Source organism: Hordeum vulgare, chromosome 6H, assembly GCF_904849725.1.
Source record: "Hordeum vulgare subsp. vulgare chromosome 6H, MorexV3_pseudomolecules_assembly, whole genome shotgun sequence".
Classification (NCBI taxonomy): domain Eukaryota; kingdom Viridiplantae; phylum Streptophyta; class Magnoliopsida; order Poales; family Poaceae; genus Hordeum; species Hordeum vulgare.
Genome location: NC_058523.1, coordinates 472,915,456 through 472,928,159, shown reverse-complemented (window position 1 = coordinate 472,928,159; position 12,704 = coordinate 472,915,456).

The following is a 12,704-nucleotide window of genomic DNA, read 5'->3' as shown; positions in this document are numbered from 1 at the left end:
AACCTATGAAGACGCACTTTTCCGCTTTGGGTTCCAGCTTTTCAGGCTGAAGCTTTTTGACATAGGCATCGTATCCCCAAACTTTAAGAAATGACAACTTTGGCCTGTTACCATGCCATAGCTCATATGGTGTCGTCTCAACGGATTTTGATGGTGCCCTAGTTAAAGTGAATGCAGTTGTCTCTAATGCATAATCCCAAAAGATAATGGCAAACCGTTAAGAGACATCATAGATCGCACCATATCTAACAAAGTACGATTACGACGTTCGGACACACCATTACGTTGTGGTGTTCCAGGCGGTGTCAACTGTGAAATGATTCCACATTATCTTAAGTGAGCACTAAACTCGAAACTCAGATATTCACCCCCTCGATCAGATCGTAGGAACTTGATCTTCTTGTTACGATGATTTTCAACTTCACTCTGAAATTGCTTGAACTTTTCAAACGTTTCATACTTGTGCTTCATCAAGTAGATATATCCATACCTACTCAAATCATCAGTGAAGGTGAGAAAATAACGATATCCGCCGCGCGCCTCCACACTCACTGGACCGCACACATCAGTATGTATGATCTCCAATAAGTCACTTGCATGCTCCATTGTTCCGGAGAATGGAGTCTTAGTCATCTTGCCCATGAGGCATGGTTCGCACGTGTCAACTGATTCGAAATCAAGTGACTCCAAAAGCCCATCAGCATGGAGTTTCTTCATGCGCTTTACACCTAGATGACCTAAGCGACAGTGTCACAAAAAGGTGGCGCTATCATTGTTAACTCTACATCTTTTGGTGTCAATGTTATGTATATGTGTGTCATCACAATCAAGATTCAATATGAACAAACCCTCACATTGGGTGCATGACCATAAAAGATATTACTTATAAAAATAGAACAACCATTATTCTCTGATTTAAATGAGTAACCATCTTGCAATAAACGGGATCCAGGTATAATATTCATGCTTAACGGAGGCACTAGATAACAATTATTTAAGTTCATAACTAATCCTGATGGTAACTGAAGTGAGACTGTGTCGACGGCGATTGCATCAACCTTGGAACCATTTCCCACGCACATCGTCACTTCATCCTTCGACAACCTTCGTTTATTCCGCAGTTCCTGCTTCGAGTTGCAAATATGAGCAACAGAACCGGTATCAAATACCCAGGCACTACTGTGAGAGTTGGTAGGTACACATCAATAACATGTATATCACATATACCTGATTTGGTGTTGGCCGCCTTATTATCAGCCAAATAGTTGGGGCAGTTGCGCTTCTAGTGACCCATATCCTTGCAATAATAGCACTCTATTTCCGGCTTAGGTACAACTTTGGGTTTCTTCGTCGGATTGGCAATAGTTTTGCCGCTCTTCTTGGAGTTACCCTTCTTGCCTTTGTCGTTTCTCTTGAAACCAGTGGTCTTATTGACCATCAACACTCGATGTTCTTTCTAGAGTTCTAACTCTGCGACTTTCAGCATCGTGAATAACTCGCAGGGTAACTTGTTCATCCCTTGCATGTTATAGTTCAACACAAAGCTCTTATAGCTATGTGGCAGTGGTTGAAGAATTCTGTCACTGATAGCCTCTTGCGTTAGTTCAATCCCTAGCTCAGCTAGATTGTTTGAGTACCCAGACATTTTGAGCACATGTTCACTGATAGACGAATTCTCCTCCATTTTGCAAGCATAGAATTTATCGGAGGTCTCATACCTCTCGATCCGGGCGTTCTTCTGAAAGATAAACATCAAGTCCTGGAACATCTCATATGCTCCATGAGTTCAAAGTGTCATTGAAGTCCCGGTTCCAAGCCATACAAGACTGCACATTGAACTACTAAGTAGTCCTCCTTACGTGATTGCCAAGCATTCAAAACATCTTGGTCAGACATAGCGGGTGGTTCATCTCCTAGCGCTGCATCAAGGACATAATTCTTTTTGCCAGCTTGTAGGATGAGCCTTAGATTACAAGCCCAGTCTACAAAGTTGCCACCATCATCTTTCAGCTTAGCTTTCTCTAGGAACGTATTGAAATTCAGGGTTGCTACTGCGTGAGCCATTGTTCTACAACATAAAATATTGCAAAGTGGACTTAGACTATGTTCAAGACAATTAGAGTTTAACTAATCAAATTACTAATAAACTCCCACTCAAATAGACAACCCTCTAGTTACTTGAGTGTGGCATGATCCAAATTCACTAACTCAAGTCTGATCATCATGTGAGTTGAGTGTAGTTTCAGTGGTAAACATATCTATGCTAATCGTATCAACTATACGATTCATGCTCGACCTTTCGGTCTCTTGTGTTCCGAGGCCATGTATGCACATGCTAGGCTCGTCAAGTTTAACCCGAGTGTTCCGCGTGTGCAACTGTTTTGCACCCGTTGTATGTGAACGTTGAGTCTATCACACCCGATCATCTCGTGGTGTCTCAAAACGACGAACTGGTGCAATGGTGCACAGTCGGGGAGAACACAATTTTATCTTGACATTTAGTGAGGGATCACCTTATAATGCTACCGTCGTTCTAACCAAGATAAGGTGCATAAAAGGATTAACATCACATGCAATTCATAAGTGACATGATATGGGCATGATCTTGTGCTTCTTGATCTCCATCACCAAAGCACCGGCATGATCTTCATCGTCACCGGCACCACACCATGATCTCCATCATCGTGCCGCCATCGAGGTTGTCGTGCTATCTATGCTATTACTACTAGAGCCACAACCTAGCAATATAGTAAACGCATCTGCAAACACAAACGTTAGTTTAAAGACAAGCCTATGGCTCGTGCCGGTTGCCGTAGCATCGACGTGCAAGTCGATATTTAACTATTACAACATGATCATCTCATACATAAAATATATCACATCATGTCTTGGGCCATATTACATCAGATGCATACCCTGCAAAAACAAGTTAGACGTCCTCTAATTTGTTGTTGCATGTTTTACGTGGCTGCTATGGGTATCTAGTATGATCGCATCTTACTTACGCAAAACCACAACGGCGATGTGCAAATTTCTATTTAACCACTCTCCAAGGACCGCCTCGGTCAAATCCAATTCAACTAAATCCAATTCAACTAAATCGGTGTTGGAGGTGTTCATCCAAGGACCGCCTCGATTTCTATTTAACCACTCTCCAAGAAACAGGCACCCGCCAGTCATCTTTATGCAACGAGTTGCATGTTAGTCGATGAAATCGGTCTCTCGTAAGCGTACGAGTAATGTTGGTCCGGGCCGCTTCAATCCAACAATACCGTCGATCGAGAAAAGACTAAGGAAGGCAGCAAATCGAACATCAACGCCCACAAAAACTTTTGTGTTCTACTCAAGATTACATCTACGCATGAACCAAGCTCATGATGCCACTTTTGGGGAACGTTGCATGGGAAACAAAAAAAAATTCCTACGCACACGAAGACCTATCATGGTGATGTTCATCTACGAGAGGGAGATCGGATCCACATACCCTTGTAGATCGTGGGAAGCGTTAAGAAACACGGTTGATGTAGTGGAACAGCTTCGTGATTCAAATCATCGTCGTCCCGTGATCCGTTCTGATCTAGCGCCGAACGGACGACACCTCCGCGTTCAGCACACGTACAGCTCGATGACGATCTCCGGCTTCTTGATCCAACAAGAGAGACGGGGAAGTAGATGAGTTCTCTAGTAGCGTGACGGCGCGCCGGTGATGGTGATGATCTATTCCTGCAGGGCTCCACCCGAGCTCCGCAGAAAACTGATCTAGAGGAAGAACTACGAAGTAGAGGTTTAGGGTTGCACGTGGCAAAAGTTGTGTCTCAAAAACCCTAAAACCTATAGTATATATAGGAGGAGGGGAGGGGCTAGACTTGGGGCTCAAGGGAGCCCCTAGGGCGCCGACCGAGAGAGGAGGAGGAGACTCCAACTCCAATTCGGTTTGGGAAGGAGGAATCCCCTCCTTCCTTCCCACCTCCCTCTTTTTTCCTTTCCTTTGTTTTTTTTCTAGCCGACATAGCCCACTTGGGCTTGCCTCACCAGCCCACTAAGGGATGGTGCGCCACCCTTGGGCTATTAGGGTCACTCCCGGGTGGGTGGGCCCCTCCCGGTAAAAACTCGGAACCCATTCGTCACTCCCGGTACAGTGCCGGTAATGCCCGAAATCTTTCCGGGGACCAAATGAAACAATCCTATATATCAATCTTCGTTTCCGGACCATTCCGGAAACCCTCGTGACGTCTGTGATCTCATCTAGGACTCCGAACAACTTTCGGTCACCAACACCTATAACTCAACTATACCGAAACGTCACCGAACCTTAAGTGTGCAGACCCTGCGGGTTCGAGAACTATGCAGACATGACGTGACACACTCCCCGGTCAATATCCGACAGCGGGACCTAGATGTCCATATTGGATCCTACATATTCTACGAAGATCTTATCAGTTGAACCTCTGTGCCAAGGATTCATATAATCCCATATACCATTCCCTTTGTCCTTCGATACGATACTTGCCCGAGATTTGATCATCGGCATCCCTATACCTATTTCAATCTCGTTACCGGAAAGTCTCTTTACTCGTTCCATAAGACAAGATCCCGTGACTAACACATTAGCCACGTTGCTTGCAAGGCTTATATGTGATGTTGTATTACCGAGTGGGCCCCGAGATACCTCTCCATCACACGGAGTGGCAAATCCCAGTCTTGATCCATGCTAACTCAATGGACACCTTCGGAGATACCTGTAGAGCACCTTTATAGCCACCCAGTAACGTTGCGACATTTGATACACACAAGGTATTCCTCCGGTGTCATTGAGTTATATGATCTCATGGTCATAGGAATGAATACTTGACATGTAGAAAACAATAGCAACAAAATGACACGATCACATGCTACGTTTATAGTTTGGGTATTGTCCATCACATCATTCTACTAATGATGTGATCGAGTCATCAAGTGACAACACTTGCATATGGTCAAAAAACCTTAACCATGCTTTATCAACTGGCTACTCAAGTAGAGGCTTACTAGGGACATTGTTTTCTCTATATATCCACACATGTATCTATGCTTTCATTCAATACAATTATATCATGGATAATAAACGATTATCTTGAAATAGGAAATATAATAATAACTATTTTATCATTGCCTCTAGGGCATATTTCCAACAATAGATGCATTTCATCTTTTTCGTTATAGCCACATTAAGTATTAGGTTTTTTTATTTCTGTGCCTCTAGTTGCTTAGTTGTGCTCAGTTTTGTCCAGCAAGTCTAAATTTCCTCACTTTTGCCCCCTTCCACTCGTCCCACTCTCACAAAAGTCCAAACGGAGCCTTGCGTCGGGTCAACGCATTTGACCATTACCTCCTGAGTTGTTGATGCATGGGACCGGAGAGACATGTGGGGCACGTATGACTTGTGCGCCTGGCCGTTACATCATATGAAAAGTGTGATGCGGGCTGGTCAATTTACTCATGTGTAGAGCCCTCAACATGGGTTGACCGTATACTGGTATATGTATGTGGGCATTTCTCTTTCCCGGGCACCATACCGCGGTCGTGGGCGTTGATGTGTCGATGGAAAACATCCAAAAATGTCCCATCATATAAGTGAAGGGGAACCACCAGAGGACGTATCGCCCCCACCACCCCCCTCCAATCCCCTCCCTTGACGCAACAAAACCCTCACCCCCTCTGTACTGAATCGCTTACCACTACTACACTTATCTCCGTCTCGCAGCTTGTTTCCGGCTCCAATATAGGACGCTCATGGCGCTGTGCTACTTCTTGAGCTTGCGTTGGTTTTTCCATTGAAGAGGCAAGGGTGATGCAGCAAAGTAGAGATAAGTATTTCCCTCAGTTTGAGAACCAAGGTATCAATCAAGTAGGAGTGTCAAGATGAGGCACCAATGAACCTGCGCAAAGACAAACAATCTTGCACCCAACGTGATAAAGGGGTTGTCAATCCCTTTACGATTACTTGCAAGGTGAGATTTGATAGTGATAAAAGGTAAATATAAATAAAAGTGCAGCAAGGTATTTAGTATTTTTGTATGTAGATCTGAATATATAATGTGTAAAATAGACCCGGGGGCCATAGTGTTCACTAGAGGCTTCTCCCATGATAGCAAGTATTACGGTGGGTGAACGAATTACTGTCGAGCAATTGATAGAATCGCGCAAAGTCATGACGATATCAAAGGCAATGATCATACATATAGGCATCACGTCCGAGACAAGTAGACCGATACTTTCTGCATCTATTACTATTACTCCACACATCGACCGCTATCCAGCATGCATCTAGTGTATTAAGTTCATAACAAACAGAGTAACGCCTTAAGCAAGATGACATGATGTAGAGGGATAAATTCATGCAATATGATATAAACCCCATGTTTTTACCCTTGATGGCAACAACATGATGCGTGCCTCGCTACCCCTTCTGTCACTAGGTGAGGACACCGCACAATATGAACCCAAAACCAAGCACTTCTCCCATTGCAAGAATTATAGATCAAGTTCGCCAAACAAAACCCATAACTTGAAGAGAATTACAAGGATACGAAATCATGCATATAATAAATCAGAGGAGACTCAAATAATATTCATAGATAATCTGATCATAAATCCACAATTCATCGGATCTCGATAAACACACCGCAAAAGAAAGTTACATCGGATAGATCTCCATGAAGATCATGGAGAACTTTGTATTGAAGATCCAAGAGAGAGAAGAAGCCATCTAGCTACTAGCTATGGACCCGAAGGTCTGTGGTGAACTACTCACGCATCATCGGAGAGGCAATGGTGTTGATGAAGAAGCTCTCCGTGTCCGAATCCCCCTCCGGCAGGGCACCAGAACGGTCCCCAGATGGGATCTCGCGGAGAGAGAAACTTGCGGCGGCGGAAAAGTATTTTCGTGGCTCCCTTTGTTCATTTCGGGATTTTTGGGAATTTATAGGCGAAAGAGGTAGGGAAAAGGAGGCAAGGGGGGCCCACGAGCCTGCTAGGCGCCCCCCCCTCTGGGGCACGCCTAGGGGGCTTGTGACCTCCCACGAGACTCTCTGCTTTGGTTCTCAAGTCTTCTGGGTATCTTCTATTATGGAAAAAATCATCCCGCAGGTTTTATTCCGTTTGGACTCCATTTAATATTCTTTTTTGAAAAAGGTCAAAAATACGGAAAAACAGAAATTGGCACTATGCACCGAGTTAATAGGTTAGTCCCAAAAATGATATAAAATGGCATATAAATGCATATAAGACATCCCAAGTTGATAATATAATAGCATGGAACAATCAAAAATTATAGATACGTTGGAGACGTATCACGCTGCAGCCACTTCGCCCGAAGATGTGCTGGAGGAGCAAGTTGCGGGGACCGCTGTAGATGCCTGCATCCACGGAGATGTGGGAAATGCTCAAACCATAGTCTCTAGAGCTGCAACTGCTATAGCGGATCTGGTGGAGAAGGAGGTAGTGGGCTCCGAAGCGACCGTGCCGAAGCTGGAGGTGAAGGTATCGAGCGGCACGGTGCGTGCAGGTGTGCAGGCCGGCGATGAGAAGGGGGTCAAGGAGGTAGTTCTTCTCATTTCCCTTTCGTAGTTAGTTCTAAGATAAAGAATATGGGGTTAGTAGTTGGATTATGATTCCTGCATCAGTATAGTTGGTTAGATTAGTTGGTTTGAGGATTTTTTGTATTAGATGTGTTCTTGCTATGCCAATTGATATCCCCTCAGCAATTGTTGGGGATCATAGTAATTTCAAAAAAAATCCTACGCCATGCAAGGATCTATCTATGGAGAAACCAGCAACGAGAGAGGTTGTAGAGCATCCTCATACCTTTGTAGACCGCTAAGCGGAAGCGTTGCTAGAACGCGGTTGATGGAGTCGTACTCGCAGCGATTCAGATCGCGGTATATTCTGATCTACGCACAAAACGATGGTGCCTCCTCGTTCAACACAAGTACAGCTCGGTGACGTCTCCTCCTTCTTGATCCAGCATGGAGAGAGGAGAAGTTGAGGGAGAGCTCCGGCAGCACAACGACGTGGTGACGGTGGAGCTATGTGGTTCTCCGGCAGGGCTTTGCCAAGCGCTGCGGAGGAGGAAGAAGAGAGAGGTAGGGCTGCGCCCTGGGAGAGAGATGAATTATTGTGTCTCAAAAATCCCAAAACCTCAAGTATATATAGGGGGGAGGAGAGGGAGGGCTGCCTTGGCCCCTCCTCCAAGGAGGAGGAGTTAGGCCGAGCTAGGGAGGAGTCCACCTCGCACAAGGGAGGTGGATCCCTTCCTTTTAAATCTCCTTTTGCCTTATCTCTTTATCCCTAGCCGCATTGGCCTTTAGGGAAGGCCTTGGCCAGCACAATAAGGGCTGGTCCACCTCCTCTAACAACTCATGAAGTCCCTTGGTCGTCACACCCCTCCCGGGGGTCCTCCGGCACCCTCCCGGCACTCCCGGTACACTACCGATGAGCCCGAAACTTTTCCGGTGACCAAAATAGGACTTCCTATATATAAATATTTACCTTCGGACCATTCCGGAGCTCCTCGTGACGTCCGAGGTCACATTCGGGACTCCGAACAAACTTCGGTAACCACATACTATTCCCTTTACAACTCTAGCGTCATCGAACCTTAAGTGTGTAGACCCTACGGGTTCGAGAGACATGCAGACATGACCGAGACATCTCTCCAGCCAATAACCAACAACGGGGTGGTTCCCACATGTTCCACGATGATCTCATTGGATGAACCATGATGTCAAGGATTCAATCAATCTCGTATGCAATTCCCTTTGTCTACCGGTATGATACTTGCCCGAGATTCGATCGTCGGTATCCCCATACCTTGTTCAATCTCGTTACCGGCAAGCCTTTTTACTCGTTCCGTAACACATCATCCCGTGTCTAAATCCTTAGTCACACCGAGCTCGATATGATGATGGATTACCGAGTGGGCCCAGAGATACCTCTGTGTCACATGGAGTGACAAATCCCAGTCTTGATTCGTACAACCCAACAAACACTTTCGGAGATACCCGTAGTGCACCTTTATAATCACCCAGTTACCTTGTGAAGTTTGGTACACCCAAAGCACTCCTACGGTATCCGGGGGTTGCACGATCTCATGCTCTAAGGAAATGATACTTGACTTTAGAAAAGCTTTAGCAGATGAACAACACGATCTAGTGCTATGCTTAGGATTGGGTCTTGTCCATCACATCATTCCCCAATGATGTGATCCCGTTATCAATGACATCTAATTTCCATGATCAAGAAATGTCGGTGTTTACTCACGACATCAGCCATGTGTAGGCTAAACATGAGTGGTGGGAACCATAAGGACACCGGCGGGCTCCGGGAACGGGATTGATACAAGCGAGAGAGACACATGATGTACCTAGGTTCAGTGCTCTCCGTAGAGATAACACCCCTAGTCCTGCCAGAATGGTTGATGCACTATAAGCATTACAGTGTGCTCCTTGAGCTGTTCGACGGAGGAGGAAGAAGGAGCTGCCGGCTCGCGTCTACCTCTCCTGTATGGGTGTGTGTGTGAGCAGTTGGCCGACCCCCTGCATGGGGGGGGGGATCGGGGGGTTTTATAGACGAACTCACCGACCTACAATATGGATACGTCCGCCTGGCAGCTTCGCCGGCTGGCCAGGGGACCCACAATAGTCTAGTCTTGTCGTTGGAGGGACCCGCCAGCTGTAAGGTGTGCTACTTCTCAAACAACAGTGCCAGAATTTGACACGTTGACGAAAACTTGCTTGCATTGGTTTTCCCTTGAAGAGGAAAGGGTGATGCAACACAGGAGCAGTAAGTATTTCCCTCAGTTTGAGAACGAAGGTATCAATCCAGTAGGAGAATCTCGTCAAGCCCAGAGTACCTGCACAAACACAAAGAGCTTGCACCCAACGCTATAAAGGGGTTGTCAATCCCTTCAAGTTTGATTGCAAAGTGAGATGTGAAGGCGGAAAGTGAAACGAAGAAAAAGTGTAAGGCTGAAAATATGGTGTGGAGTAGACCCACGGGCCATAGTGTTCACTAGAGGCTTCTCTCAAAATAGCAAATATCATGGTGGGTAAACAAATTACTGTCGAGCAATTGATAGAACCGCGCAAAGTCATGACGATATCTAAGGCAATGATCATACATATAGGCATCACATCCGAGACAAGTAGACCGATACTTTATGCATCTACTACTATTACTCCACACATCGACCGCTATCCAGCATGCATCTAGTGTATTGAGTTCATGACGAACAGAGTAACACCTTAAGCAAGATGACATGATGTAGAGGGATAAACTCAAACCAATGATGAAAACCCCATCTGTTTACCCTTGATGACAGCAACATGATGCGTGCCTCGCTACCCCTTCTGTCACAGGGTGAGGTCACCGCACGGTATAACCCAAAACCAATCATTTCTCCCATTGCAACAATCATAGATCTAGTTGGCCAAACAAAACCCACAACTTGAAGAGAATTACAAGGATATGAAATCATGCATAAGAGAGATCAGAAGAAACTCAAATAAGATTCATAGATAATCTGATCATAAATCCAAAATTCATCAGATCTCGACAAACACACCGCAAAAGAAGATTACATCGGATAGATCTCCATGAAGATCATGGAGATCTTTGTATTGAAGATCCAAGAGAGAGAAGAAGCCATCTAGCTACTAGCTATGGACCCGTAGGTCTATGGTGAACTACTCACGCATCATCGGCGAGGTCATGGTGTTGATGAAGAAGCCCTCCGTATCCGAATCCCCCCTCCGACAGGGCACTAGAACGTGCCCCAGGTGGGATCTTGCGGAGACAGAAGCTTGCGGCAGTGGAAAAGTACTTTCGATGATCTCTTGATTTTTTCTGGGATTTTAGGGAATTTATAGGCGAAAGACCTAGGGCAGAGGAGGTCCAGGGAGCCCACAATCCTGGGAGGCGCGAGCTCCCCTGGCCGCGGCTAGGGGGCATGTGGGGTCCCTCGTTGCCCCCTGCCCTGATTCTTAGACTTCCCGATCTTTTTATATTTCAGAAAAAATCTTTTTGGCAGTTTCGTTCTGTTTGGACTCTGTTTAAAATCCTCCTCTGAAAGGGGTCAAAAACATGGAAAAAAACAGGAACTGGCACTTTGCACTGAGTTAATAGGTTAGTCTCAAAAAAGATATAAAAGGCATACAAAACATCCAAAGTTAGACAAGATAATAGCATGAAACCATAAAAAATTATAGATACGTTGGAGACATATCAAGCATCCCCAAACTTAACTCCTGCTCGTCCTCGAGTAGGGAAGTGATAAAGAATAAATTTTTGATGTGGAATGCTACCTAGCATAGTTGTCCTTTGCAACTTCTTTCGTGTGACATGGATGTTCAGATCCATAAGATTCAAAACAATAGTTTGCTATTGACATGAAAACAATAATACTTCAAGCAAACTAGCAAGGTAATCATGAACTTTCAAAATAACAAGGCCAAAGAAAGTTATACCTACAAAATCATATAGTCTGGCTATACTCCATCATCCTCACACAACTAATGTAAAACATGCACAACCTCGGTATTGGCCAAGTGATTGTTTTCGCACTCTTACTTTCTCAAACTTTTTATAACTATCACGCAATACATGAGTGTGAGCCATGGATATAACACTATAGGTGGAATAGAGTGTGGTGGTGGTTGTGAGACAAAAAGGAGGAGATAGTCACATTGACTCGGCGTATCAAAGGGCTATGGAGATGCCCATTAATAGATATCAATGTGAATGAGTAGGGATTGGCATCCAAAGGATGCACTAGAGCTATAAGTATGTGAAAGCTCAAAAGGAGAACTAGTGGGTGTGCATCCAACTTGCTTGCTCACGAAGACCTAGGGCAATTTTGAGGAAGCCCATCATTGAAATATACAAGCCAAGTTATATAATGAAGATTCCCACTAGCATATGGTGGTGACGAAACGAGAGGCTCTCAATCATGAAGAACATGGTGCTATTATGAAGCACAAGTGTGGAAAAAGATAGTAGCATTGTCCCTTCTCTCTTTTTCTCTCCTTTTTTTGTTTGGGCTCTTAGGCCTCTTTTTTTCTTCTCTTTCTTCTTTTTTGTTTGGGATCTTTGGCCTCTTTTTTTTATTTCCTCACATGGGACAATGCTCTAATAGTGATGATCATCACACTTTTAGTTACCCACAGCTCAGAGCTTAAAAATGACTCTATAGGAAATGCCTCCGACAGTGTACCGGGATGTGCAACGATCTAGCTTGGCGTATGTCGTTGAAACATCTCGCTAGCTATCTTACGATCATGCAATGGCAACATGAGAGTGACGGCACAAGTCATGAGATGGAACGGTGAGAGTTGCATGGCAATATATCTCGGAATGACTATGAAAATGCCATAGTAGGTAGGTATGGTGGCTGTTTTGAGGAAGGCATTTGCTGGGTTTGTGCACCGGCGAGAATTGCGCGACACTAGAGAGGCTGGTAATGGTGGAAGGTGAAAGTGCATATATACCATGGACTCACATTAGTCATGAAGAACTCACATACTTGTTGCGAAAGTTTTTATTAGTAATAGAAACAAAGTGCTAAACGCATACTCCTAGGGGAAGGGTTGGTAGGTGTTAACCATCGCGCGATCCCGACCTCAACACAAAGGATGACAATCAATAGACCAATTATGCTCTGACTTCCT